The sequence below is a fragment of the Acipenser ruthenus genome, unplaced genomic scaffold (genome assembly GCF_902713425.1).
Source record: "Acipenser ruthenus unplaced genomic scaffold, fAciRut3.2 maternal haplotype, whole genome shotgun sequence".
Lineage (NCBI taxonomy): Eukaryota > Metazoa > Chordata > Actinopteri > Acipenseriformes > Acipenseridae > Acipenser > Acipenser ruthenus.
The window spans coordinates 1-25,976 of NW_026708864.1; the positions used below are offsets into that span (position 1 = coordinate 1).

At 39.5% G+C, this 25,976-nt stretch overlaps 21 non-coding genes across 21 annotated transcripts; 11 read left to right on the forward strand and 10 right to left on the reverse strand.

The window, feature by feature from the left end:
• Positions 1 to 120: 120 nt before the first annotated feature.
• trnay-gua (transfer RNA tyrosine (anticodon GUA)) lies at positions 121 to 207 on the forward strand. Its single transcript is given in 2 exon segments — positions 121 to 157; positions 172 to 207. It is a non-coding gene; the product is annotated as a tRNA-Tyr (tRNA).
• Positions 208 to 2,081: 1,874 nt separating this feature from the next.
• trnam-cau (transfer RNA methionine (anticodon CAU)) lies at positions 2,082 to 2,154 on the reverse strand. The gene has a single exon. It is a non-coding gene; the product is annotated as a tRNA-Met (tRNA).
• Positions 2,155 to 2,450: 296 nt separating this feature from the next.
• On the forward strand, positions 2,451 to 2,537 carry trnay-gua (transfer RNA tyrosine (anticodon GUA)). Its single transcript is given in 2 exon segments — positions 2,451 to 2,487; positions 2,502 to 2,537. It is a non-coding gene; the product is annotated as a tRNA-Tyr (tRNA).
• A 1,313-nt stretch (positions 2,538 to 3,850) lies between these two features.
• On the reverse strand, positions 3,851 to 3,923 carry trnam-cau (transfer RNA methionine (anticodon CAU)). The gene has a single exon. It is a non-coding gene; the product is annotated as a tRNA-Met (tRNA).
• A 297-nt stretch (positions 3,924 to 4,220) lies between these two features.
• trnay-gua (transfer RNA tyrosine (anticodon GUA)) lies at positions 4,221 to 4,306 on the forward strand. Its single transcript is given in 2 exon segments — positions 4,221 to 4,257; positions 4,271 to 4,306. It is a non-coding gene; the product is annotated as a tRNA-Tyr (tRNA).
• Positions 4,307 to 6,343: 2,037 nt separating this feature from the next.
• Positions 6,344 to 6,416, reverse strand: trnam-cau (transfer RNA methionine (anticodon CAU)). Its single transcript has one exon. It is a non-coding gene; the product is annotated as a tRNA-Met (tRNA).
• A 295-nt stretch (positions 6,417 to 6,711) lies between these two features.
• Positions 6,712 to 6,798, forward strand: trnay-gua (transfer RNA tyrosine (anticodon GUA)). The gene is given in 2 exon segments: positions 6,712 to 6,748; positions 6,763 to 6,798. It is a non-coding gene; the product is annotated as a tRNA-Tyr (tRNA).
• A 1,310-nt stretch (positions 6,799 to 8,108) lies between these two features.
• Positions 8,109 to 8,181, reverse strand: trnam-cau (transfer RNA methionine (anticodon CAU)). Its single transcript has one exon. It is a non-coding gene; the product is annotated as a tRNA-Met (tRNA).
• Positions 8,182 to 8,476: 295 nt separating this feature from the next.
• Positions 8,477 to 8,563, forward strand: trnay-gua (transfer RNA tyrosine (anticodon GUA)). Its single transcript is given in 2 exon segments — positions 8,477 to 8,513; positions 8,528 to 8,563. It is a non-coding gene; the product is annotated as a tRNA-Tyr (tRNA).
• A 2,038-nt stretch (positions 8,564 to 10,601) lies between these two features.
• Positions 10,602 to 10,674, reverse strand: trnam-cau (transfer RNA methionine (anticodon CAU)). Its single transcript has one exon. It is a non-coding gene; the product is annotated as a tRNA-Met (tRNA).
• Positions 10,675 to 10,969: 295 nt separating this feature from the next.
• Positions 10,970 to 11,056, forward strand: trnay-gua (transfer RNA tyrosine (anticodon GUA)). Its single transcript is given in 2 exon segments — positions 10,970 to 11,006; positions 11,021 to 11,056. It is a non-coding gene; the product is annotated as a tRNA-Tyr (tRNA).
• A 2,410-nt stretch (positions 11,057 to 13,466) lies between these two features.
• On the reverse strand, positions 13,467 to 13,539 carry trnam-cau (transfer RNA methionine (anticodon CAU)). The gene has a single exon. It is a non-coding gene; the product is annotated as a tRNA-Met (tRNA).
• Positions 13,540 to 13,834: 295 nt separating this feature from the next.
• trnay-gua (transfer RNA tyrosine (anticodon GUA)) lies at positions 13,835 to 13,921 on the forward strand. Its single transcript is given in 2 exon segments — positions 13,835 to 13,871; positions 13,886 to 13,921. It is a non-coding gene; the product is annotated as a tRNA-Tyr (tRNA).
• Positions 13,922 to 16,331: 2,410 nt separating this feature from the next.
• Positions 16,332 to 16,404, reverse strand: trnam-cau (transfer RNA methionine (anticodon CAU)). The gene has a single exon. It is a non-coding gene; the product is annotated as a tRNA-Met (tRNA).
• A 295-nt stretch (positions 16,405 to 16,699) lies between these two features.
• On the forward strand, positions 16,700 to 16,786 carry trnay-gua (transfer RNA tyrosine (anticodon GUA)). Its single transcript is given in 2 exon segments — positions 16,700 to 16,736; positions 16,751 to 16,786. It is a non-coding gene; the product is annotated as a tRNA-Tyr (tRNA).
• Positions 16,787 to 19,199: 2,413 nt separating this feature from the next.
• On the reverse strand, positions 19,200 to 19,272 carry trnam-cau (transfer RNA methionine (anticodon CAU)). The gene has a single exon. It is a non-coding gene; the product is annotated as a tRNA-Met (tRNA).
• Positions 19,273 to 19,567: 295 nt separating this feature from the next.
• On the forward strand, positions 19,568 to 19,654 carry trnay-gua (transfer RNA tyrosine (anticodon GUA)). Its single transcript is given in 2 exon segments — positions 19,568 to 19,604; positions 19,619 to 19,654. It is a non-coding gene; the product is annotated as a tRNA-Tyr (tRNA).
• A 2,225-nt stretch (positions 19,655 to 21,879) lies between these two features.
• Positions 21,880 to 21,952, reverse strand: trnam-cau (transfer RNA methionine (anticodon CAU)). Its single transcript has one exon. It is a non-coding gene; the product is annotated as a tRNA-Met (tRNA).
• A 294-nt stretch (positions 21,953 to 22,246) lies between these two features.
• trnay-gua (transfer RNA tyrosine (anticodon GUA)) lies at positions 22,247 to 22,333 on the forward strand. Its single transcript is given in 2 exon segments — positions 22,247 to 22,283; positions 22,298 to 22,333. It is a non-coding gene; the product is annotated as a tRNA-Tyr (tRNA).
• Positions 22,334 to 24,200: 1,867 nt separating this feature from the next.
• Positions 24,201 to 24,287, forward strand: trnay-gua (transfer RNA tyrosine (anticodon GUA)). Its single transcript is given in 2 exon segments — positions 24,201 to 24,237; positions 24,252 to 24,287. It is a non-coding gene; the product is annotated as a tRNA-Tyr (tRNA).
• A 1,494-nt stretch (positions 24,288 to 25,781) lies between these two features.
• On the reverse strand, positions 25,782 to 25,854 carry trnam-cau (transfer RNA methionine (anticodon CAU)). The gene has a single exon. It is a non-coding gene; the product is annotated as a tRNA-Met (tRNA).
• Positions 25,855 to 25,976: the final 122 nt, after the last annotated feature.

Here is a 25,976-nt window from a genome sequence, read left to right on the forward strand (position 1 = left end):
CGCACACTCGGCAACAAGAAGAAAAACAGTGGTGGCAGCTATTGACTGCTGCAGTCAGCTGAGCTTGCCAGCCTTTTGCTGAATTGTGTATTGTCCTCAAGGAGCAACCCTCCCATCCTTCCTTCGATAGCTCAGCTGGTAGAGCGGAGGACTGTAGTGGAACACATTGGCATCCTTAGGTCGCTGGTTCAATTCCGGCTCGAAGGACAATACTTTTTTTTTTTTTTTCTCCTACCTGGTTTTACTGGTAATGAGGATAAAAAGAAGGAATGAAACCTAAGGCAACAACTGTCTGAAACAACAACAACAACAACAACATCATCATCATCATCATCATCAAATAAAAATAAGTTAATCATTTTCACCTAGCTCTGGGCAGCCAAGTGTCATACGTTGTCAAGTGTGGGGAATTAGCTCAAATGGTTTTTACTGGTAATGAGGATAAAAAGAAGGAATGAAACCTAAGGCAACAACTGTCTGAAACAACAACACAACAACAACAACAACATCATCATCCATCATCATCAAATAAAAATAAGTTAATCATTTTCACCTAGCTCTGGGCAGCCACGTGTCATACGTTGTCAAGTGTGGGGAATTAGCTCAAATGGTTTTACTGGTAATGAGGATAAAAAGAAGGAATGAAACCTAAGGCAACAACTGTCTGAAACAACAACAACAACAACATCATCATCATCATCATCAAATAAAAATAAGTTAATCATTTTCACCTAGCTCTGGGCAGCCACGTGTCATACGTTGTCAAGTGTGGGGAATTAGCTCAAATGGTTTTACTGGTAATGAGGATAAAAAGAAGGAATGAAACCTAAGGCAACAACTGTCTGAAACAACAACAACAACAACATCATCATCATCATCATCAAATAAAAATAAGTTAATCATTTTCACCTAGCTCTGGGCAGCCACGTGTCATACGTTGTCAAGTGTTGGGAATTAGCTCAAATGGTTTTACTGGTAATGAGGATAAAAAGAAGAATGAAACCTAAGGCAACAACTGTCTGAAACAACAACAACAACAACAACAACAACAACAACATCATCATCATCATCATCATCAAATAAAAATAAGTTAATCATTTTCACCTAGCTCTGGGCAGCCACGTGTCATACGTTGTCAAGTGTGGGGAATTAGCTCAAATGGTTTTACTGGTAATGAGGATAAAAAGAAGGAATGAAACCTAAGGCAACAACTGTCTGAAACAACAACAACAACAACAACAACATCATCATCATCATCATCATCAAATAAAAATAAGTTAATCATTTCACCTAGCTCTGGGCAGGCCACGTGTCATACGTTGTCAAGTGTTGGGAATTAGCTCAAATGGTTTTACTGGTAATGAGGATAAAAAGAAGGAATGAAACCTAAGGCAAACAACTGTCTGAAACAACAACAACAACAACAACAACAACAACAACATCATCATCATCATCATCATCAAATAAAAATAAGTTAATCATTTTCACCTAGCTCTGGGCAGCCACGTGTCATACGTTTGTCAAGTGTGGGGAATTAGCTCAAATGGTTTTACTGGTAATGAGGATAAAAAGAAGGAATGAAACCTAAGGCAACAACTGTCTGAAACAACAACAACAACAACATCATCATCATCATCATCAAATAAAAATAAGTTAATCATTTTCACCTAGCTCTGGGCAGCCACGTGTCATACGTTGTCAAGTGTGGGGAATTAGCTCAAATGGTTTTACTGGTAATGAGGATAAAAAGAAGGAATGAAACCTAAGGCAACAACTGTCTGAAACAACAACAACAACAACAACAACATCATCATCATCATCATCATCAAATAAAAATAAGTTAATCATTTTCACCTAGCTCTGGGCAGCCACGTGTCATACGTTGTCAAATGTGGGGAATTAGCTCAAATGGTAGAGCGCTCGTTTAGCATGCGAGAAGTAGCGGGATCGATACCTGCATTCTCCAATGGATGCTCTTTCTTTAATAAATGGTTCGAAAATGTTCAATCTGGTCTAACTTGGGAACAAAGATTTCATTCCAACAGCTGTAAAATAGTCTATTAAAAAAAACACACAGAAGCTGCCCCCTCTGAGGATCGAACTCAGGACCTTCAGATTATGAGACTGACGCGCTACCTACTGCGCTAAGGAGGCAGAGACACCTCGAGGTCGCCATTTATCAACCCTGTCCTACAAATTTCCAAAGCTGAGGGTAAACAAGCATACAACAACAGTCGCGAGCCAGGCAGGAGTCAAACCTACAATCTTCTGATGTGTAGTCAGGACTATCCATTGTGCCACTGGCCCCTGTGTTCTGGAAGCACTGTTAACGCACACTCGGCAACAAGAAGAAAAACAGTGGTGGCAGCTATTGACTGCTGCAGTCAGCTGAGCTTGCCAGCCTTTTGCTGAATTGTGTATTGTCCTCAAGGAGCAACCCTCCCATCCTTCCTTCGATAGCTCAGCTGGTAGAGCGGAGGACTGTAGTGGAACACATTGGCATCCTTAGGTCGCTGGTTCAATTCCGGCTCGAAGGACAATACTTTTTTTTTTTTTTCTCCTACCTGGTTTTACTGGTAATGAGGATAAAAAGAAGGAATGAAACCTAAGGCAACAACTGTCTGAAACAACAACAACAACAACAACATCATCATCATCATCATCATCAAATAAAAATAAGTTAATCATTTTCACCTAGCTCTGGGCAGCCCAAGTGTCATACGTTGTCAAGTGTGGGGAATTAGCTCAAATGGTTTTACTGGTAATGAGGATAAAAAGAAGGAATGAAACCTAAGGCAACAACTGTCTGAAACAACAACAACAACAACAACAACAACATCATCATCATCATCATCAAATAAAAATAAGTTAATCATTTTCACCTAGCTCTGGGCAGCCACGTGTCATACGTTGTCAAGTGTGGGGAATTAGCTCAAATGGTTTTACTGGTAATGAGGATAAAAAGAAGGAATGAAACCTAAGGCAACAACTGTCTGAAACAACAACAACAACAACATCATCATCATCATCATCAAATAAAAATAAGTTAATCATTTTCACCTAGCTCTGGGCAGCCACGTGTCATACGTTGTCAAGTGTGGGGAATTAGCTCAAATGGTTTTACTGGTAATGAGGATAAAAAGAAGGAATGAAACCTAAGGCAACAACTGTCTGAAACAACAACAACAACAACATCATCATTATCATCATCAAATAAAAATAAGTTAATCATTTTCACCTAGCTCTGGGAGCCACGTGTCATACGTTGTCAAGTGTTGGGAATTAGCTCAAATGGTTTTACTGGTAATGAGGATAAAAAGAAGGAATGAAACCTAAGGCAAACAACTGTCTGAAACAACAACAACAACAACAACAACAACAACAACATCATCATCATCATCATCATCAAATAAAAATAAGTTAATCATTTTCACCTAGCTCTGGGCAGCCACGTGTCATACGTTGTCAAGTGTGGGGGAATTAGCTCAAATGGTTTTACTGGTAATGAGGATAAAAAGAAGGAATGAAACCTAAGGCAACAACTGTCTGAAACAACAACAACAACAACAACAACATCATCATCATCATCATCATCAAATAAAAATAAGTTAATCATTTTCACCTAGCTCTGGGCAGCCACGTGTCATACGTTGTCAAATGTGGGGAATTAGCTCAAATGGTAGAGCGCTCGTTTAGCATGCGAGAAGTAGCGGGATCGATACCTGCATTCTCCAATGGATGCTCTTTCCTTTAATAAATGGTTCGAAAATGTTCAATCTGGTCTAACTTGGGAACAAAGATTTCATTCCAACAGCTGTAAAATAGTCTATTAAAAAAAACACACAGAAGCTGCCCCCTCTGAGGATCGAACTCAGGACCTTCAGATTATGAGACTGACGCGCTACCTACTGCGCTAAGGAGGCAGAGACACCTCGAGGTCGCCATTTATCAACCCTGTCCTACAAATTTCCAAAAGCTGAGGGTAAACAAGCATACAACAACAGTCGCGAGCCAGGCAGGAGTCAAACCTACAATCTTCTGATGTGTAGTCAGGACTATCCATTGTGCCACTGGCCCCTGTGTTCTGGAAGCACTGTTAACGCACACTCGGCAACAAGAAGAAAAACAGTGGTGGCAGCTATTGACTGCTGCAGTCAGCTGAGCTTGCCAGCCTTTTGCTGAATTGTGTATTGTCCTCAAGGAGCAACCCTCCCATCCTTCCTTCGATAGCTCAGCTGGTAGAGCGGAGGACTGTAGTGAACACATTGGCATCCTTAGGTCGCTGGTTCAATTCCGGCTCGAAGGACAATACTTTTTTTTTTTTTTCTCCTACCTGGTTTTACTGGTAATGAGGATAAAAAGAAGGAATGAAACCTAAGGCAACAACTGTCTGAAACAACAACAACAACAACAACACATCATCATCATCATCATCAAATAAAAATAAGTTAATCATTTTCACCCTAGCTCTGGGCAGCCACGTGTCATACGTTGTCAAGTGTGGGGAATTAGCTCAAATGGTTTTACTGGTAATGAGGATAAAAAGAAGGAATGAAACCTAAGGCAACAACTGTCTGAAACAACAACAACAACAACAACAACAACATCATCATCATCATCATCAAATAAAAATAAGTTAATCATTTTCACCTAGCTCTGGGCAGCCACGTGTCATACGTTGTCAAGTGTGGGGAATTAGCTCAAATGGTTTTACTGGTAATGAGGATAAAAAGAAGGAATGAAACCTAAGGCAACAACTGTCTGAAACAACAACAACAACAACATCATCATCATCATCATCAAATAAAAATAAGTTAATCATTTTCACCTAGCTCTGGGCAGCCACGTGTCATACGTTGTCAAGTGTGGGGAATTAGCTCAAATGGTTTTACTGGTAATGAGGATAAAAAGAAGGAATGAAACCTAAGGCAACAACTGTCTGAAACAACAACAACAACAACATCATCATCATCATCATCAAATAAAAATAAGTTAATCATTTTCACCTAGCTCTGGGAAGCCACGTGTCATACGTTGTCAAGTGTTGGGAATTAGCTCAAATGGTTTTACTGGTAATGAGGATAAAAAGAAGGAATGAAACCTAAGGCAACAACTGTCTGAAACAACAACAACAACAACAACATCATCATCATCATCATCATCAAATAAAAATAAGTTAATCATTTTCACCTAGCTCTGGGCAGCCAAGTGTCATACGTTGTCAAGTGTGGGGAATTAGCTCAAATGGTTTTACTGGTAATGAGGATAAAAAGAAGGAATGAAACCTAAGGCAACAACTGTCTGAAACAACAACAACAACAACAACAACAACATCATCATCATCATCATCAAATGAAAATAAGTTAATCATTTTCACCTAGCTCTGGGCAGCCACGTGTCATACGTTGTCAAGTGTGGGGAATTAGCTCAAATGGTTTTACTGGTAATGAGGATAAAAAGAAGGAATGAAACCTAAGGCAACAACTGTCTGAAACAACAACAACAACAACATCATCATCATCATCATCAAATAAAAATAAGTTAATCATTTTCACCTAGCTCTGGGCAGCCACGTGTCATACGTTGTCAAGTGTTGGGAATTAGCTCAAATGGTTTTACTGGTAATGAGGATAAAAAGAAGGAATGAAACCTAAGGCAACAACTGTCTGAAACAACAACAACAACAACAACAACAACAACAACATCATCATCATCATCATCATCAAATAAAAATAAGTTAATCATTTTCACCTAGCTCTGGGCAGCCACGTGTCATACGTTGTCAAGTGTGGGGAATTAGCTCAAATGGTTTTACTGGTAATGAGGATAAAAAGAAGGAATGAAACCTAAGGCAACAACTGTCTGAAACAACAACAACAACAACATCATCATCATCATCATCAAATAAAAATAAGTTAATCATTTTCACCTAGCTCTGGGCAGCCACGTGTCATACGTTGTCAAGTGTGGGGAATTAGCTCAAATGGTTTTACTGGTAATGAGGATAAAAAGAAGGAATGAAACCTAAGGCAACAACTGTCTGAAACAACAACAACAACAACAACAACATCATCATCATCATCATCATCAAATAAAAATAAGTTAATCATTTTCACCTAGCTCTGGGCAGCCACGTGTCATACGTTGTCAAATGTGGGGAATTAGCTCAAATGGTAGAGCGCTCGTTTAGCATGCGAGAAGTAGCGGGATCGATACCTGCATTCTCCAATGGATGCTCTTTCTTTAATAAATGGTTCGAAAATGTTCAATCTGGTCTAACTTGGGAACAAAGATTTCATTCCAACAGCTGTAAAATAGTCTATTAAAAAAAACACACAGAAGCTGCCCCCTCTGAGGATCGAACTCAGGACCTTCAGATTATGAGACTGACGCGCTACCTACTGCGCTAAGGAGGCAGAGACACCTCGAGGTCGCCATTTATCAACCCTGTCCTACAAATTTCCAAAGCTGAGGGTAAACAAGCATACAACAACAGTCGCGAGCCAGGCAGGAGTCAAACCTACAATCTTCTGATGTGTAGTCAGACTATCCATTGTGCCACTGGCCCCTGTGTTCTGGAAGCACTGTTAACGCACACTCGGCAACAAGAAGAAAAACAGTGGTGGCAGCTATTGACTGCTGCAGTCAGCTGAGCTTGCCAGCCTTTTGCTGAATTGTGTATTGTCCTCAAGGAGCAACCCTCCCATCCTTCCTTCGATAGCTCAGCTGGTAGAGCGGAGGACTGTAGTGGAACACATTGGCATCCTTAGGTCGCTGGTTCAATTCCGGCTCGAAGGACAATACTTTTTTTTTTTTTTCTCCTACCTGGTTTTACTGGTAATGAGGATAAAAAGAAGGAATGAAACCTAAGGCAACAACTGTCTGAAACAACAACAACAACAACAACATCATCATCATCATCATCATCAAATAAAAATAAGTTAATCATTTTCACCTAGCTCTGGGCAGCCAAGTGTCATACGTTGTCAAGTGTGGGGAATTAGCTCAAATGGTTTTACTGGTAATGAGGATAAAAAGAAGGAATGAAACCTAAGGCAACAACTGTCTGAAACAACAACAACAACAACAACAACAACATCATCATCATCATCATCAAATAAAAATAAGTTAATCATTTTCACCTAGCTCTGGGCAGCCACGTGTCATACGTTGTCAAGTGTGGGGAATTAGCTCAAATGGTTTTACTGGTAATGAGGATAAAAAGAAGGAATGAAACCTAAGGCAACAACTGTCTGAAACAACAACAACAACAACATCATCATCATCATCATCAAATAAAAATAAGTTAATCATTTTCACCTAGCTCTGGGCAGCCACGTGTCATACGTTGTCAAGTGTGGGGAATTAGCTCAAATGGTTTTACTGGTAATGAGGATAAAAAGAAGGAATGAAACCTAAGGCAACAACTGTCTGAAACAACAACAACAACAACATCATCATTATCATCATCAAATAAAAATAAGTTAATCATTTTCACCTAGCTCTGGGAAGCCACGTGTCATACGTTGTCAAGTGTTGGGAATTAGCTCAAATGGTTTTACTGGTAATGAGGATAAAAAGAAGGAATGAAACCTAAGGCAACAACTGTCTGAAACAACAACAACAACAACAACAACAACAACAACATCATCATCATCATCATCATCAAATAAAAATAAGTTAATCATTTTCACCTAGCTCTGGGCAGCCACGTGTCATACGTTGTCAAGTGTGGGGAATTAGCTCAAATGGTTTTACTGGTAATGAGGATAAAAAGAAGGAATGAAACCTAAGGCAACAACTGTCTGAAACAACAACAACAACAACAACAACATCATCATCATCATCATCATCAAATAAAAATAAGTTAATCATTTTCACCTAGCTCTGGGCAGCCACGTGTCATACGTTGTCAAATGTGGGGAATTAGCTCAAATGGTAGAGCGCTCGTTTAGCATGCGAGAAGTAGCGGGATCGATACCTGCATTCTCCAATGGATGCTCTTTCTTTAATAAATGGTTCGAAAATGTTCAATCTGGTCTAACTTGGGAACAAAGATTTCATTCCAACAGCTGTAAAATAGTCTATTAAAAAAAACACACAGAAGCTGCCCCCTCTGAGGATCGAACTCAGGACCTTCAGATTATGAGACTGACGCGCTACCTACTGCGCTAAGGAGGCAGAGACACCTCGAGGTCGCCATTTATCAACCCTGTCCTACAAATTTCCAAAGCTGAGGGTAAACAAGCATACAACAACAGTCGCGAGCCAGGCAGGAGTCAAACCTACAATCTTCTGATGTGTAGTCAGACTATCCATTGTGCCACTGGCCCCTGTGTTCTGGAAGCACTGTTAACGCACACTCGGCAACAAGAAGAAAAACAGTGGTGGCAGCTATTGACTGCTGCAGTCAGCTGAGCTTGCCAGCCTTTTGCTGAATTGTGTATTGTCCTCAAGGAGCAACCCTCCCATCCTTCCTTCGATAGCTCAGCTGGTAGAGCGGAGGACTGTAGTGGAACACATTGGCATTCTTAGGTCGCTGGTTCAATTCCGGCTCGAAGGACAATACTTTTTTTTTTTTTTTCTCCTACCTGGTTTTACTGGTAATGAGGATAAAAAGAAGGAATGAAACCTAAGGCAACAACTGTCTGAAACAACAACAACAACAACAACATCATCATCATCATCATCATCAAATAAAAATAAGTTAATCATTTTCACCTAGCTCTGGGCAGCCACGTGTCATACGTTGTCAAGTGTGGGGAATTAGCTCAAATGGTTTTACTGGTAATGAGGATAAAAAGAAGGAATGAAACCTAAGGCAACAACTGTCTGAAACAACAACAACAACAACAACAACAACATCATCATCATCATCATCAAATAAAAATAAGTTAATCATTTTCACCTAGCTCTGGGCAGCCACGTGTCATACGTTGTCAAGTGTGGGGAATTAGCTCAAATGGTTTTACTGGTAATGAGGATAAAAAGAAGGAATGAAACCTAAGGCAACAACTGTCTGAAACAACAACAACAACAACATCATCATCATCATCATCAAATAAAAATAAGTTAATCATTTTCACCTAGCTCTGGGCAGCCACGTGTCATACGTTGTCAAGTGTGGGGAATTAGCTCAAATGGTTTTACTGGTAATGAGGATAAAAAGAAGGAATGAAACCTAAGGCAACAACTGTCTGAAACAACAACAACAACAACATCATCATCATCATCATCAAATAAAAATAAGTTAATCATTTTCACCTAGCTCTGGGAAGCCACGTGTCATACGTTGTCAAGTGTTGGGAATTAGCTCAAATGGTTTTACTGGTAATGAGGATAAAAAGAAGGAATGAAACCTAAGGCAACAACTGTCTGAAACAACAACAACAACAACAACATCATCATCATCATCATCATCAAATAAAAATAAGTTAATCATTTTCACCTAGCTCTGGGCAGCCAAGTGTCATACGTTGTCAAGTGTGGGGAATTAGCTCAAATGGTTTTACTGGTAATGAGGATAAAAAGAAGGAATGAAACCTAAGGCAACAACTGTCTGAAACAACAACAACAACAACAACAACAACATCATCATCATCATCATCAAATGAAAATAAGTTAATCATTTTCACCTAGCTCTGGGCAGCCACGTGTCATACGTTGTCAAGTGTGGGGAATTAGCTCAAATGGTTTTACTGGTAATGAGGATAAAAAGAAGGAATGAAACCTAAGGCAACAACTGTCTGAAACAACAACAACAACAACATCATCATCATCATCATCAAATAAAAATAAGTTAATCATTTTCACCTAGCTCTGGGCAGCCACGTGTCATACGTTGTCAAGTGTTGGGAATTAGCTCAAATGGTTTTACTGGTAATGAGGATAAAAAGAAGGAATGAAACCTAAGGCAACAACTGTCTGAAACAACAACAACAACAACAACAACAACAACAACATCATCATCATCATCATCATCAAATAAAAATAAGTTAATCATTTTCACCTAGCTCTGGGCAGCCACGTGTCATACGTTGTCAAGTGTGGGGAATTAGCTCAAATGGTTTTACTGGTAATGAGGATAAAAAGAAGGAATGAAACCTAAGGCAACAACTGTCTGAAACAACAACAACAACAACATCATCATCATCATCATCAAATAAAAATAAGTTAATCATTTTCACCTAGCTCTGGGCAGCCACGTGTCATACGTTGTCAAGTGTGGGGAATTAGCTCAAATGGTTTTACTGGTAATGAGGATAAAAAGAAGGAATGAAACCTAAGGCAACAACTGTCTGAAACAACAACAACAACAACAACAACATCATCATCATCATCATCATCAAATAAAAATAAGTTAATCATTTTCACCTAGCTCTGGGCAGCCACGTGTCATACGTTGTCAAATGTGGGGAATTAGCTCAAATGGTAGAGCGCTCGTTTAGCATGCGAGAAGTAGCGGGATCGATACCTGCATTCTCCAATGGATGCTCTTTCTTTAATAAATGGTTCGAAAATGTTCAATCTGGTCTAACTTGGGAACAAAGATTTCATTCCAACAGCTGTAAAATAGTCTATTAAAAAAAACACACAGAAGCTGCCCCCTCTGAGGATCGAACTCAGGACCTTCAGATTATGAGACTGACGCGCTACCTACTGCGCTAAGGAGGCAGAGACACCTCGAGGTCGCCATTTATCAACCCTGTCCTACAAATTTCCAAAGCTGAGGGTAAACAAGCATACAACAACAGTCGCGAGCCAGGCAGGAGTCAAACCTACAATCTTCTGATGTGTAGTCAGACTATCCATTGTGCCACTGGCCCCTGTGTTCTGGAAGCACTGTTAACGCACACTCGGCAACAAGAAGAAAAACAGTGGTGGCAGCTATTGACTGCTGCAGTCAGCTGAGCTTGCCAGCCTTTTGCTGAATTGTGTATTGTCCTCAAGGAGCAACCCTCCCATCCTTCCTTCGATAGCTCAGCTGGTAGAGCGGAGGACTGTAGTGGAACACATTGGCATCCTTAGGTCGCTGGTTCAATTCCGGCTCGAAGGACAATACTTTTTTTTTTTTTTTTCTCCTACCTGGTTTTACTGGTAATGAGGATAAAAAGAAGGAATGAAACCTAAGGCAACAACTGTCTGAAACAACAACAACAACAACAACATCATCATCATCATCATCATCAAATAAAAATAAGTTAATCATTTTCACCTAGCTCTGGGCAGCCACGTGTCATACGTTGTCAAGTGTGGGGAATTAGCTCAAATGGTTTTACTGGTAATGAGGATAAAAAGAAGGAATGAAACCTAAGGCAACAACTGTCTGAAACAACAACAACAACAACAACAACAACATCATCATCATCATCATCAAATAAAAATAAGTTAATCATTTTCACCTAGCTCTGGGCAGCCACGTGTCATACGTTGTCAAGTGTGGGGAATTAGCTCAAATGGTTTTACTGGTAATGAGGATAAAAAGAAGGAATGAAACCTAAGGCAACAACTGTCTGAAACAACAACAACAACAACATCATCATCATCATCATCAAATAAAAATAAGTTAATCATTTTCACCTAGCTCTGGGCAGCCACGTGTCATACGTTGTCAAGTGTGGGGAATTAGCTCAAATGGTTTTACTGGTAATGAGGATAAAAAGAAGGAATGAAACCTAAGGCAACAACTGTCTGAAACAACAACAACAACAACATCATCATCATCATCATCAAATAAAAATAAGTTAATCATTTTCACCTAGCTCTGGGAAGCCACGTGTCATACGTTGTCAAGTGTTGGGAATTAGCTCAAATGGTTTTACTGGTAATGAGGATAAAAAGAAGGAATGAAACCTAAGGCAACAACTGTCTGAAACAACAACAACAACAACAACATCATCATCATCATCATCATCAAATAAAAATAAGTTAATCATTTTCACCTAGCTCTGGGCAGCCAAGTGTCATACGTTGTCAAGTGTGGGGAATTAGCTCAAATGGTTTTACTGGTAATGAGGATAAAAAGAAGGAATGAAACCTAAGGCAACAACTGTCTGAAACAACAACAACAACAACAACAACAACATCATCATCATCATCATCAAATGAAAATAAGTTAATCATTTTCACCTAGCTCTGGGCAGCCACGTGTCATACGTTGTCAAGTGTGGGGAATTAGCTCAAATGGTTTTACTGGTAATGAGGATAAAAAGAAGGAATGAAACCTAAGGCAACAACTGTCTGAAACAACAACAACAACAACAACATCATCATCATCATCATCATCAAATAAAAATAAGTTAATCATTTTCACCTAGCTCTGGGCAGCCAAGTGTCATACGTTGTCAAGTGTGGGGAATTAGCTCAAATGGTTTTACTGGTAATGAGGATAAAAAGAAGGAATGAAACCTAAGGCAACAACTGTCTGAAACAACAACAACAACAACAACAACAACATCATCATCATCATCATCAAATGAAAATAAGTTAATCATTTTCACCTAGCTCTGGGCAGCCACGTGTCATACGTTGTCAAGTGTGGGGAATTAGCTCAAATGGTTTTACTGGTAATGAGGATAAAAAGAAGGAATGAAACCTAAGGCAACAACTGTCTGAAACAACAACAACAACAACATCATCATCATCATCATCAAATAAAAATAAGTTAATCATTTTCACCTAGCTCTGGGCAGCCACGTGTCATACGTTGTCAAGTGTTGGGAATTAGCTCAAATGGTTTTACTGGTAATGAGGATAAAAAGAAGGAATGAAACCTAAGGCAACAACTGTCTGAAACAACAACAACAACAACAACAACAACAACAACATCATCATCATCATCATCATCAAATAAAAATAAGTTAATCATTTTCACCTAGCTCTGGGCAGCCACGTGTCATACGTTGTCAAGTGTGGGGAATTAGCTCAAATGGTTTTACTGGTAATGAGGATAAAAAGAAGGAATGAAACCTAAGGCAACAACTGTCTGAAACAACAACAACAACAACATCATCATCATCATCATCAAATAAAAATAAGTTAATCATTTTCACCTAGCTCTGGGCAGCCACGTGTCATACGTTGTCAAGTGTGGGGAATTAGCTCAAATGGTTTTACTGGTAATGAGGATAAAAAGAAGGAATGAAACCTAAGGCAACAACTGTCTGAAACAACAACAACAACAACAACAACATCATCATCATCATCATCATCAAATAAAAATAAGTTAATCATTTTCACCTAGCTCTGGGCAGCCACGTGTCATACGTTGTCAAATGTGGGGAATTAGCTCAAATGGTAGAGCGCTCGTTTAGCATGCGAGAAGTAGCGGGATCGATACCTGCATTCTCCAATGGATGCTCTTTCTTTAATAAATGGTTCGAAAATGTTCAATCTGGTCTAACTTGGGAACAAAGATTTCATTCCAACAGCTGTAAAATAGTCTATTAAAAAAAACACACAGAAGCTGCCCCCTCTGAGGATCGAACTCAGGACCTTCAGATTATGAGACTGACGCGCTACCTACTGCGCTAAGGAGGCAGAGACACCTCGAGGTCGCCATTTATCAACCCTGTCCTACAAATTTCCAAAGCTGAGGGTAAACAAGCATACAACAACAGTCGCGAGCCAGGCAGGAGTCAAACCTACAATCTTCTGATGTGTAGTCAGACTATCCATTGTGCCACTGGCCCCTGTGTTCTGGAAGCACTGTTAACGCACACTCGGCAACAAGAAGAAAAACAGTGGTGGCAGCTATTGACTGCTGCAGTCAGCTGAGCTTGCCAGCCTTTTGCTGAATTGTGTATTGTCCTCAAGGAGCAACCCTCCCATCCTTCCTTCGATAGCTCAGCTGGTAGAGCGGAGGACTGTAGTGGAACACATTGGCATCCTTAGGTCGCTGGTTCAATTCCGGCTCGAAGGACAATACTTTTTTTTTTTTTTTTCTCCTACCTGGTTTTACTGGTAATGAGGATAAAAAGAAGGAATGAAACCTAAGGCAACAACTGTCTGAAACAACAACAACAACAACAACATCATCATCATCATCATCATCAAATAAAAATAAGTTAATCATTTTCACCTAGCTCTGGGCAGCCACGTGTCATACGTTGTCAAGTGTGGGGAATTAGCTCAAATGGTTTTACTGGTAATGAGGATAAAAAGAAGGAATGAAACCTAAGGCAACAACTGTCTGAAACAACAACAACAACAACAACAACAACATCATCATCATCATCATCAAATAAAAATAAGTTAATCATTTTCACCTAGCTCTGGGCAGCCACGTGTCATACGTTGTCAAGTGTGGGGAATTAGCTCAAATGGTTTTACTGGTAATGAGGATAAAAAGAAGGAATGAAACCTAAGGCAACAACTGTCTGAAACAACAACAACAACAACATCATCATCATCATCATCAAATAAAAATAAGTTAATCATTTTCACCTAGCTCTGGGCAGCCACGTGTCATACGTTGTCAAGTGTGGGGAATTAGCTCAAATGGTTTTACTGGTAATGAGGATAAAAAGAAGGAATGAAACCTAAGGCAACAACTGTCTGAAACAACAACAACAACAACATCATCATCATCATCATCAAATAAAAATAAGTTAATCATTTTCACCTAGCTCTGGGAAGCCACGTGTCATACGTTGTCAAGTGTTGGGAATTAGCTCAAATGGTTTTACTGGTAATGAGGATAAAAAGAAGGAATGAAACCTAAGGCAACAACTGTCTGAAACAACAACAACAACAACAACATCATCATCATCATCATCATCAAATAAAAATAAGTTAATCATTTTCACCTAGCTCTGGGCAGCCAAGTGTCATACGTTGTCAAGTGTGGGGAATTAGCTCAAATGGTTTTACTGGTAATGAGGATAAAAAGAAGGAATGAAACCTAAGGCAACAACTGTCTGAAACAACAACAACAACAACAACAACATCATCATCATCATCATCATCAAATGAAAATAAGTTAATCATTTTCACCTAGCTCTGGGCAGCCACGTGTCATACGTTGTCAAGTGTGGGGAATTAGCTCAAATGGTTTTACTGGTAATGAGGATAAAAAGAAGGAATGAAACCTAAGGCAACAACTGTCTGAAACAACAACAACAACAACAACATCATCATCATCATCATCATCAAATAAAAATAAGTTAATCATTTTCACCTAGCTCTGGGCAGCCAAGTGTCATACGTTGTCAAGTGTGGGGAATTAGCTCAAATGGTTTTACTGGTAATGAGGATAAAAAGAAGGAATGAAACCTAAGGCAACAACTGTCTGAAACAACAACAACAACAACAACAACAACATCATCATCATCATCATCAAATGAAAATAAGTTAATCATTTTCACCTAGCTCTGGGCAGCCACGTGTCATACGTTGTCAAGTGTGGGGAATTAGCTCAAATGGTTTTACTGGTAATGAGGATAAAAAGAAGGAATGAAACCTAAGGCAACAACTGTCTGAAACAACAACAACAACAACATCATCATCATCATCATCAAATAAAAATAAGTTAATCATTTTCACCTAGCTCTGGGCAGCCACGTGTCATACGTTGTCAAGTGTTGGGAATTAGCTCAAATGGTTTTACTGGTAATGAGGATAAAAAGAAGGAATGAAACCTAAGGCAACAACTGTCTGAAACAACAACAACAACAACAACAACAACAACAACATCATCATCATCATCATCATCAAATAAAAATAAGTTAATCATTTTCACCTAGCTCTGGGCAGCCACGTGTCATACGTTGTCAAGTGTGGGGAATTAGCTCAAATGGTTTTACTGGTAATGAGGATAAAAAGAAGGAATGAAACCTAAGGCAACAACTGTCTGAAACAACAACAACAACAACATCATCATCATCATCATCAAATAAAAATAAGTTAATCATTTTCACCTAGCTCTGGGCAGCCACGTGTCATACGTTGTCAAGTGTGGGGAATTAGCTCAAATGGTTTTACTGGTAATGAGGATAAAAAGAAGGAATGAAACCTAAGGCAACAACTGTCTGAAACAACAACAACAACAACAACAACATCATCATCATCATCATCATCAAATAAAAATAAGTTAATCATTTTCACCTAGCTCTGGGCAGCCACGTGTCATACGTTGTCAAATGTGGGGAATTAGCTCAAATGGTAGAGCGCTCGTTTAGCATGCGAGAAGTAGCGGGATCGATACCTGCATTCTCCAATGGATGCTCTTTCTTTAATAAATGGTTCGAAAATGTTCAATCTGGTCTAACTTGGGAACAAAGATTTCATTCCAACAGCTGTAAAATAGTCTATTAAAAAAAACACACAGAAGCTGCCCCCTCTGAGGATCGAACTCAGGACCTTCAGATTATGAGACTGACGCGCTACCTACTGCGCTAAGGAGGCAGAGACACCTCGAGGTCGCCATTTATCAACCCTGTCCTACAAATTTCCAAAGCTGAGGGTAAACAAGCATACAACAACAGTCGCGAGCCAGGCAGGAGTCAAACCTACAATCTTCTGATGTGTAGTCAGACTATCCATTGTGCCACTGGCCCCTGTGTTCTGGAAGCACTGTTAACGCACACTCGGCAACAAGAAGAAAAACAGTGGTGGCAGCTATTGACTGCTGCAGTCAGCTGAGCTTGCCAGCCTTTTGCTGAATTGTGTATTGTCCTCAAGGAGCAACCCTCCCATCCTTCCTTCGATAGCTCAGCTGGTAGAGCGGAGGACTGTAGTGGAACACATTGGCATCCTTAGGTCGCTGGTTCAATTCCGGCTCGAAGGACAATACTTTTTTTTTTTTTTTTCTCCTACCTGGTTTTACTGGTAATGAGGATAAAAAGAAGGAATGAAACCTAAGGCAACAACTGTCTGAAACAACAACAACAACAACAACATCATCATCATCATCATCATCAAATAAAAATAAGTTAATCATTTTCACCTAGCTCTGGGCAGCCACGTGTCATACGTTGTCAAGTGTGGGGAATTAGCTCAAATGGTTTTACTGGTAATGAGGATAAAAAGAAGGAATGAAACCTAAGGCAACAACTGTCTGAAACAACAACAACAACAACAACAACAACATCATCATCATCATCATCAAATAAAAATAAGTTAATCATTTTCACCTAGCTCTGGGCAGCCACGTGTCATACGTTGTCAAGTGTGGGGAATTAGCTCAAATGGTTTTACTGGTAATGAGGATAAAAAGAAGGAATGAAACCTAAGGCAACAACTGTCTGAAACAACAACAACAACAACATCATCATCATCATCATCAAATAAAAATAAGTTAATCATTTTCACCTAGCTCTGGGCAGCCACGTGTCATACGTTGTCAAGTGTGGGGAATTAGCTCAAATGGTTTTACTGGTAATGAGGATAAAAAGAAGGAATGAAACCTAAGGCAACAACTGTCTGAAACAACAACAACAACAACATCATCATCATCATCATCAAATAAAAATAAGTTAATCATTTTCACCTAGCTCTGGGAAGCCACGTGTCATACGTTGTCAAGTGTTGGGAATTAGCTCAAATGGTTTTACTGGTAATGAGGATAAAAAGAAGGAATGAAACCTAAGGCAACAACTGTCTGAAACAACAACAACAACAACAACATCATCATCATCATCATCATCAAATAAAAATAAGTTAATCATTTTCACCTAGCTCTGGGCAGCCAAGTGTCATACGTTGTCAAGTGTGGGGAATTAGCTCAAATGGTTTTACTGGTAATGAGGATAAAAAGAAGGAATGAAACCTAAGGCAACAACTGTCTGAAACAACAACAACAACAACAACAACATCATCATCATCATCATCATCAAATGAAAATAAGTTAATCATTTTCACCTAGCTCTGGGCAGCCACGTGTCATACGTTGTCAAGTGTGGGGAATTAGCTCAAATGGTTTTACTGGTAATGAGGATAAAAAGAAGGAATGAAACCTAAGGCAACAACTGTCTGAAACAACAACAACAACAACAACATCATCATCATCATCATCATCAAATAAAAATAAGTTAATCATTTTCACCTAGCTCTGGGCAGCCAAGTGTCATACGTTGTCAAGTGTGGGGAATTAGCTCAAATGGTTTTACTGGTAATGAGGATAAAAAGAAGGAATGAAACCTAAGGCAACAACTGTCTGAAACAACAACAACAACAACAACAACAACATCATCATCATCATCATCAAATGAAAATAAGTTAATCATTTTCACCTAGCTCTGGGCAGCCACGTGTCATACGTTGTCAAGTGTGGGGAATTAGCTCAAATGGTTTTACTGGTAATGAGGATAAAAAGAAGGAATGAAACCTAAGGCAACAACTGTCTGAAACAACAACAACAACAACATCATCATCATCATCATCAAATAAAAATAAGTTAATCATTTTCACCTAGCTCTGGGCAGCCACGTGTCATACGTTGTCAAGTGTTGGGAATTAGCTCAAATGGTTTTACTGGTAATGAGGATAAAAAGAAGGAATGAAACCTAAGGCAACAACTGTCTGAAACAACAACAACAACAACAACAACAACAACAACAACATCATCATCATCATCATCATCAAATAAAAATAAGTTAATCATTTTCACCTAGCTCTGGGCAGCCACGTGTCATACGTTGTCAAGTGTGGGGAATTAGCTCAAATGGTTTTACTGGTAATGAGGATAAAAAGAAGGAATGAAACCTAAGGCAACAACTGTCTGAAACAACAACAACAACAACATCATCATCATCATCATCAAATAAAAATAAGTTAATCATTTTCACCTAGCTCTGGGCAGCCACGTGTCATACGTTGTCAAGTGTGGGGAATTAGCTCAAATGGTTTTACTGGTAATGAGGATAAAAAGAAGGAATGAAACCTAAGGCAACAACTGTCTGAAACAACAACAACAACAACAACAACATCATCATCATCATCATCATCAAATAAAAATAAGTTAATCATTTTCACCTAGCTCTGGGCAGCCACGTGTCATACGTTGTCAAATGTGGGGAATTAGCTCAAATGGTAGAGCGCTCGTTTAGCATGCGAGAAGTAGCGGGATCGATACCTGCATTCTCCAATGGATGCTCTTTCTTTAATAAATGGTTCGAAAATGTTCAATCTGGTCTAACTTGGGAACAAAGATTTCATTCCAACAGCTGTAAAATAGTCTATTAAAAAAAACACACAGAAGCTGCCCCCTCTGAGGATCGAACTCAGGACCTTCAGATTATGAGACTGACGCGCTACCTACTGCGCTAAGGAGGCAGAGACACCTCGAGGTCGCCATTTATCAACCCTGTCCTACAAATTTCCAAAGCTGAGGGTAAACAAGCATACAACAACAGTCGCGAGCCAGGCAGGAGTCAAACCTACAATCTTCTGATGTGTAGTCAGACTATCCATTGTGCCACTGGCCCCTGTGTTCTGGAAGCACTGTTAACGCACACTCGGCAACAAGAAGAAAAACAGTGGTGGCAGCTATTGACTGCTGCAGTCAGCTGAGCTTGCCAGCCTTTTGCTGAATTGTGTATTGTCCTCAAGGAGCAACCCTCCCATCCTTCCTTCGATAGCTCAGCTGGTAGAGCGGAGGACTGTAGTGGAACACATTGGCATCCTTAGGTCGCTGGTTCAATTCCGGCTCGAAGGACAATACTTTTTTTTTTTTTTTCTCCTACCTGGTTTTACTGGTAATGAGGATAAAAAGAAGGAATGAAACCTAAGGCAACAACTGTCTGAAACAACAACAACAACAACAACATCATCATCATCATCATCATCAAATAAAAATAAGTTAATCATTTTCACCTAGCTCTGGGCAGCCAAGTGTCATACGTTGTCAAGTGTGGGGAATTAGCTCAAATGGTTTTACTGGTAATGAGGATAAAAAGAAGGAATGAAACCTAAGGCAACAACTGTCTGAAACAACAACAACAACAACATCATCATCATCATCATCAAATAAAAATAAGTTAATCATTTTCACCTAGCTCTGGGCAGCCACGTGTCATACGTTGTCAAGTGTGGGGAATTAGCTCAAATGGTTTTACTGGTAATGAGGATAAAAAGAAGGAATGAAACCTAAGGCAACAACTGTCTGAAACAACAACAACAACAACATCATCATCATCATCATCAAATAAAAATAAGTTAATCATTTTCACCTAGCTCTGGGAAGCCACGTGTCATACGTTGTCAAGTGTTGGGAATTAGCTCAAATGGTTTTACTGGTAATGAGGATAAAAAGAAGGAATGAAACCTAAGGCAACAACTGTCTGAAACAACAACAACAACAACAACATCATCATCATCATCATCATCAAATAAAAATAAGTTAATCATTTTCACCTAGCTCTGGGCAGCCAAGTGTCATACGTTGTCAAGTGTGGGGAATTAGCTCAAATGGTTTTACTGGTAATGAGGATAAAAAGAAGGAATGAAACCTAAGGCAACAACTGTCTGAAACAACAACAACAACAACAACAACATCATCATCATCATCATCATCAAATGAAAATAAGTTAATCATTTTCACCTAGCTCTGGGCAGCCACGTGTCATACGTTGTCAAGTGTGGGGAATTAGCTCAAATGGTTTTACTGGTAATGAGGATAAAAAGAAGGAATGAAACCTAAGGCAACAACTGTCTGAAACAACAACAACAACAACAACATCATCATCATCATCATCATCAAATAAAAATAAGTTAATCATTTTCACCTAGCTCTGGGCAGCCAAGTGTCATACGTTGTCAAGTGTGGGGAATTAGCTCAAATGGTTTTACTGGTAATGAGGATAAAAAGAAGGAATGAAACCTAAGGCAACAACTGTCTGAAACAACAACAACAACAACAACAACAACATCATCATCATCATCATCAAATGAAAATAAGTTAATCATTTCACCTAGCTCTGGGCAGCCACGTGTCATACGTTGTCAAGTGTGGGGAATTAGCTCAAATGGTTTTACTGGTAATGAGGATAAAAAGAAGGAATGAAACCTAAGGCAACAACTGTCTGAAACAACAACAACAACAACATCATCATCATCATCATCAAATAAAAATAAGTTAATCATTTTCACCTAGCTCTGGGCAGCCACGTGTCATACGTTGTCAAGTGTTGGGAATTAGCTCAAATGGTTTTACTGGTAATGAGGATAAAAAGAAAGGAATGAAACCTAAGGCAACAACTGTCTGAAACAACAACAACAACAACAACAACAACAACAACAACATCATCATCATCATCATCATCAAATAAAAATAAGTTAATCATTTTCACCTAGCTCTGGGCAGCCACGTGTCATACGTTGTCAAGTGTGGGGAATTAGCTCAAATGGTTTTACTGGTAATGAGGATAAAAAGAAGGAATGAAACCTAAGGCAACAACTGTCTGAAACAACAACAACAACAACATCATCATCATCATCATCAAATAAAAATAAGTTAATCATTTTCACCTAGCTCTGGGCAGCCACGTGTCATACGTTGTCAAGTGTGGGGAATTAGCTCAAATGGTTTTACTGGTAATGAGGATAAAAAGAAGGAATGAAACCTAAGGCAACAACTGTCTGAAACAACAACAACAACAACAACAACAATCATCATCATCATCATCAAATAAAAATAAGTTAATCATTTTCACCCTAGCTCTGGGCAGCCACGTGTCATACGTTGTCAAATGTGGGGGAATTAGCTCAAATGGTAGAGCGCTCGTTTAGCATGCGAGAAGTAGCGGGATCGATACCTGCATTCTCCAATGGATGCTCTTTCTTTAATAAATGGTTCGAAAATGTTCAATCTGGTCTAACTTGGGAACAAAGATTTCATTCCAACAGCTGTAAAATAGTCTATTAAAAAAAACACACAGAAGCTGCCCCCTCTGAGGATCGAACTCAGGACCTTCAGATTATGAGACTGACGCGCTACCTACTGCGCTAAGGAGGCAGAGACACCTCGAGGTCGCCATTTATCAACCCTGTCCTACAAATTTCCAAAGCTGAGGGTAAACAAGCATACAACAACAGTCGCGAGCCAGGCAGAGTCAAACCTACAATCTTCTGATGTGTAGTCAGACTATCCATTGTGCCACTGGCCCCTGTGTTCTGGAAGCACTGTTAACGCACACTCGCAAACAAGAAGAAAAACAGTGGTGGCAGCTATTGACTGCTGCAGTCAGCTGAGCTTGCCAGCCTTTTGCTGAATTGTGTATTGTCCTCAAGGAGCAACCCTCCCATCCTTCCTTCGATAGCTCAGCTGGTAGAGCGGAGGACTGTAGTGGAACACATTGGCATCCTTAGGTCGCTGGTTCAATTCCGGCTCGAAGGACAATACTTTTTTTTTTTTTTTCTCCTACCTGGTTTTACTGGTAATGAGGATAAAAAGAAGGAATGAAACCTAAGGCAACAACTGTCTGAAACAACAACAACAACAACAACATCATCATCATCATCATCATCAAATAAAAAATAAGTTAATCATTTTCACCTAGCTCTGGGCAGCCAAGTGTCATACGTTGTCAAGTGTGGGGAATTAGCTCAAATGGTTTTACTGGTAATGAGGATAAAAAGAAGGAATGAAACCTAAGGCAACAACTGTCTGAAACAACAACAACAACAACAACAACAACATCATCATCATCATCATCAAATAAAAATAAGTTAATCATTTTCACCTAGCTCTGGGCAGCCACGTGTCATACCGTTGTCAAGTGTGGGGAATTAGCTCAAATGGTTTTACTGGTAATGAGGATAAAAAGAAGGAATGAAACCTAAGGCAACAACTGTCTGAAACAACAACAACAACAACATCATCATCATCATCATCAAATAAAAATAAGTTAATCATTTTCACCTAGCTCTGGGCAGCCACGTGTCATACGTTGTCAAGTGTGGGGAATTAGCTCAAATGGTTTTACTGGTAATGAGGATAAAAGAAGGAATGAAACCTAAGGCAACAACTGTCTGAAACAACAACAACAACAACATCATCATTATCATCATCAAATAAAAATAAGTTAATCATTTTCACCTAGCTCTGGGAAGCCACGTGTCATACGTTGTCAAGTGTTGGGAATTAGCTCAAATGGTTTTACTGGTAATGAGGATAAAAAGAAGGAATGAAACCTAAGGCAACAACTGTCTGAAACAACAACAACAACAACAACAACAACAACAACATCATCATCATCATCATCATCAAATAAAAATAAGTTAATCATTTTCACCTAGCTCTGGGCAGCACGTGTCATACGTTGTCAAGTGTGGGGAATTAGCTCAAATGGTTTTACTGGTAATGAGGATAAAAAGAAGGAATGAAACCTAAGGCAACAACTGTCTGAAACAACAACAACAACAACAACAACATCATCATCATCATCATCATCAAATAAAAATAAGTTAATCATTTTCACCTAGCTCTGGGCAGCCACGTGTCATACGTTGTCAAGTGTGGGGAATTAGCTCAAATGGTTTTACTGGTAATGAGGATAAAAAGAAGGAATGAAACCTAAGGCAACAACTGTCTGAAACAACAACAACAACAACAACAACATCATCATCATCATCATCATCAAATAAAAATAAGTTAATCATTTTCACCTAGCTCTGGGCAGCCACGTGTCATACGTTGTCAAATGTGGGGAATTAGCTCAAATGGTAGAGCGCTCGTTTAGCATGCGAGAAGTAGCGGGATCGATACCTGCATTCTCCAATGGATGCTCTTTCTTTAATAAATGGTTCGAAAATGTTCAATCTGGTCTAACTTGGGAACAAAGATTTCATTCCAACAGCTGTAAAATAGTCTATTAAAAAAAACACACAGAAGCTGCCCCCTCTGAGGATCGAACTCAGGACCTTCAGATTATGAGGACTGACGCGCTACCTACTGCGCTAAGGAGGCAGAGACACCTCGAGGTCGCCATTTATCAACCCTGTCCTACAAATTTCCAAAGCTGAGGGTAAACAAGCATACAACAACAGTCGCGAGCCAGGCAGGAGTCAAACCTACAATCTTCTGATGTGTAGTCAGACTATCCATTGTGCCACTGGCCCCTGTGTTCTGGAAGCACTGTTAACGCACACTCGGCAACAAGAAGAAAAACAGTGGTGGCAGCTATTGACTGCTGCAGTCAGCTGAGCTTGCCAGCCTTTTGCTGAATTGTGTATTGTCCTCAAGGAGCAACCCTCCCATCCTTCCTTCGATAGCTCAGCTGGTAGAGCGGAGGACTGTAGTGGAACACATTGGCATCCTTAGGTCGCTGGTTCAATTCCGGCTCGAAAGGACAATACTTTTTTTTTTTTTTTTCTCCTACCTGGTTTTACTGGTAATGAGGATAAAAAGAAGGAATGAAACCTAAGGCAACAACTGTCTGAAACAACAACAACAACAACAACATCATCATCATCATCATCATCAAATAAAAATAAGTTAATCATTTTCACCTAGCTCTGGGCAGCCAAGTGTCATACGTTGTCAAGTGTGGGGAATTAGCTCAAATGGTTTTACTGGTAATGAGGATAAAAAGAAGGAATGAAACCTAAGGCAACAACTGTCTGAAACAACAACAACAACAACAACAACAACATCATCATCATCATCATCAAATAAAAATAAGTTAATCATTTTCACCTAGCTCTGGGCAGCCACGTGTCATACGTTGTCAAGTGTGGGGAATTAGCTCAAATGGTTTTACTGGTAATGAGGATAAAAAGAAGGAATGAAACCTAAGGCAACAACTGTCTGAAACAACAACAACAACAACATCATCATCATCATCATCAAATAAAAATAAGTTAATCATTTTCACCTAGCTCTGGGCAGCCACGTGTCATACGTTTGTCAAGTGTGGGGAATTAGCTCAAATGGTTTTACTGGTAATGAGGATAAAAAGAAGGAATGAAACCTAAGGCAACAACTGTCTGAAACAACAACAACAACAACATCATCATTATCATCATCAAATAAAAATAAGTTAATCATTTTCACCTAGCTCTGGGAAGCCACGTGTCATACGTTGTCAAGTGTTGGGAATTAGCTCAAATGGTTTTACTGGTAATGAGGATAAAAAGAAGGAATGAAACCTAAGGCAACAACTGTCTGAAACAACAACAACAACAACAACAACAACAACAACATCATCATCATCATCATCATCAAATAAAAATAAGTTAATCATTTTCACCTAGCTCTGGGCAGCCACGTGTCATACGTTGTCAAGTGTGGGGAATTAGCTCAAATGGTTTTACTGGTAATGAGGATAAAAAGAAGGAATGAAACCTAAGGCAACAACTGTCTGAAACAACAACAACAACAACATCATCATCATCATCATCAAATAAAAATAAGTTAATCATTTTCACCTAGCTCTGGGCAGCCACGTGTCATACGTTGTCAAGTGTGGGGAATTAGCTCAAATGGTTTTACTGGTAATGAGGATAAAAAGAAGGAATGAAACCTAAGGCAACAACTGTCTGAAACAACAACAACAACAACAACAACATCATCATCATCATCATCATCATCAAATAAAAATAAGTTAATCATTTTCACCTAGCTCTGGGCAGCCACGTGTCATACGTTGTCAAATGTGGGGAATTAGCTCAAATGGTAGAGCGCTCGTTTAGCATGCGAGAAGTAGCGGGATCGATACCTGCATTCTCCAATGATGCTCTTTCTTTAATAAATGGTTCGAAAATGTTCAATCTGGTCTAACTTGGGAACAAAGATTTCATTCCAACAGCTGTAAAATAGTCTATTAAAAAAAACACACAGAAGCTGCCCCCTCTGAGGATCGAACTCAGGACCTTCAGATTATGAGACTGACGCGCTACCTACTGCGCTAAGGAGGCAGAGACACCTCGAGGTCGCCATTTATCAACCCTGTCCTACAAATTTCCAAAGCTGAGGGTAAACAAGCATACAACAACAGTCGCGAGCCAGGCAGGAGTCAAACCTACAATCTTCTGATGTG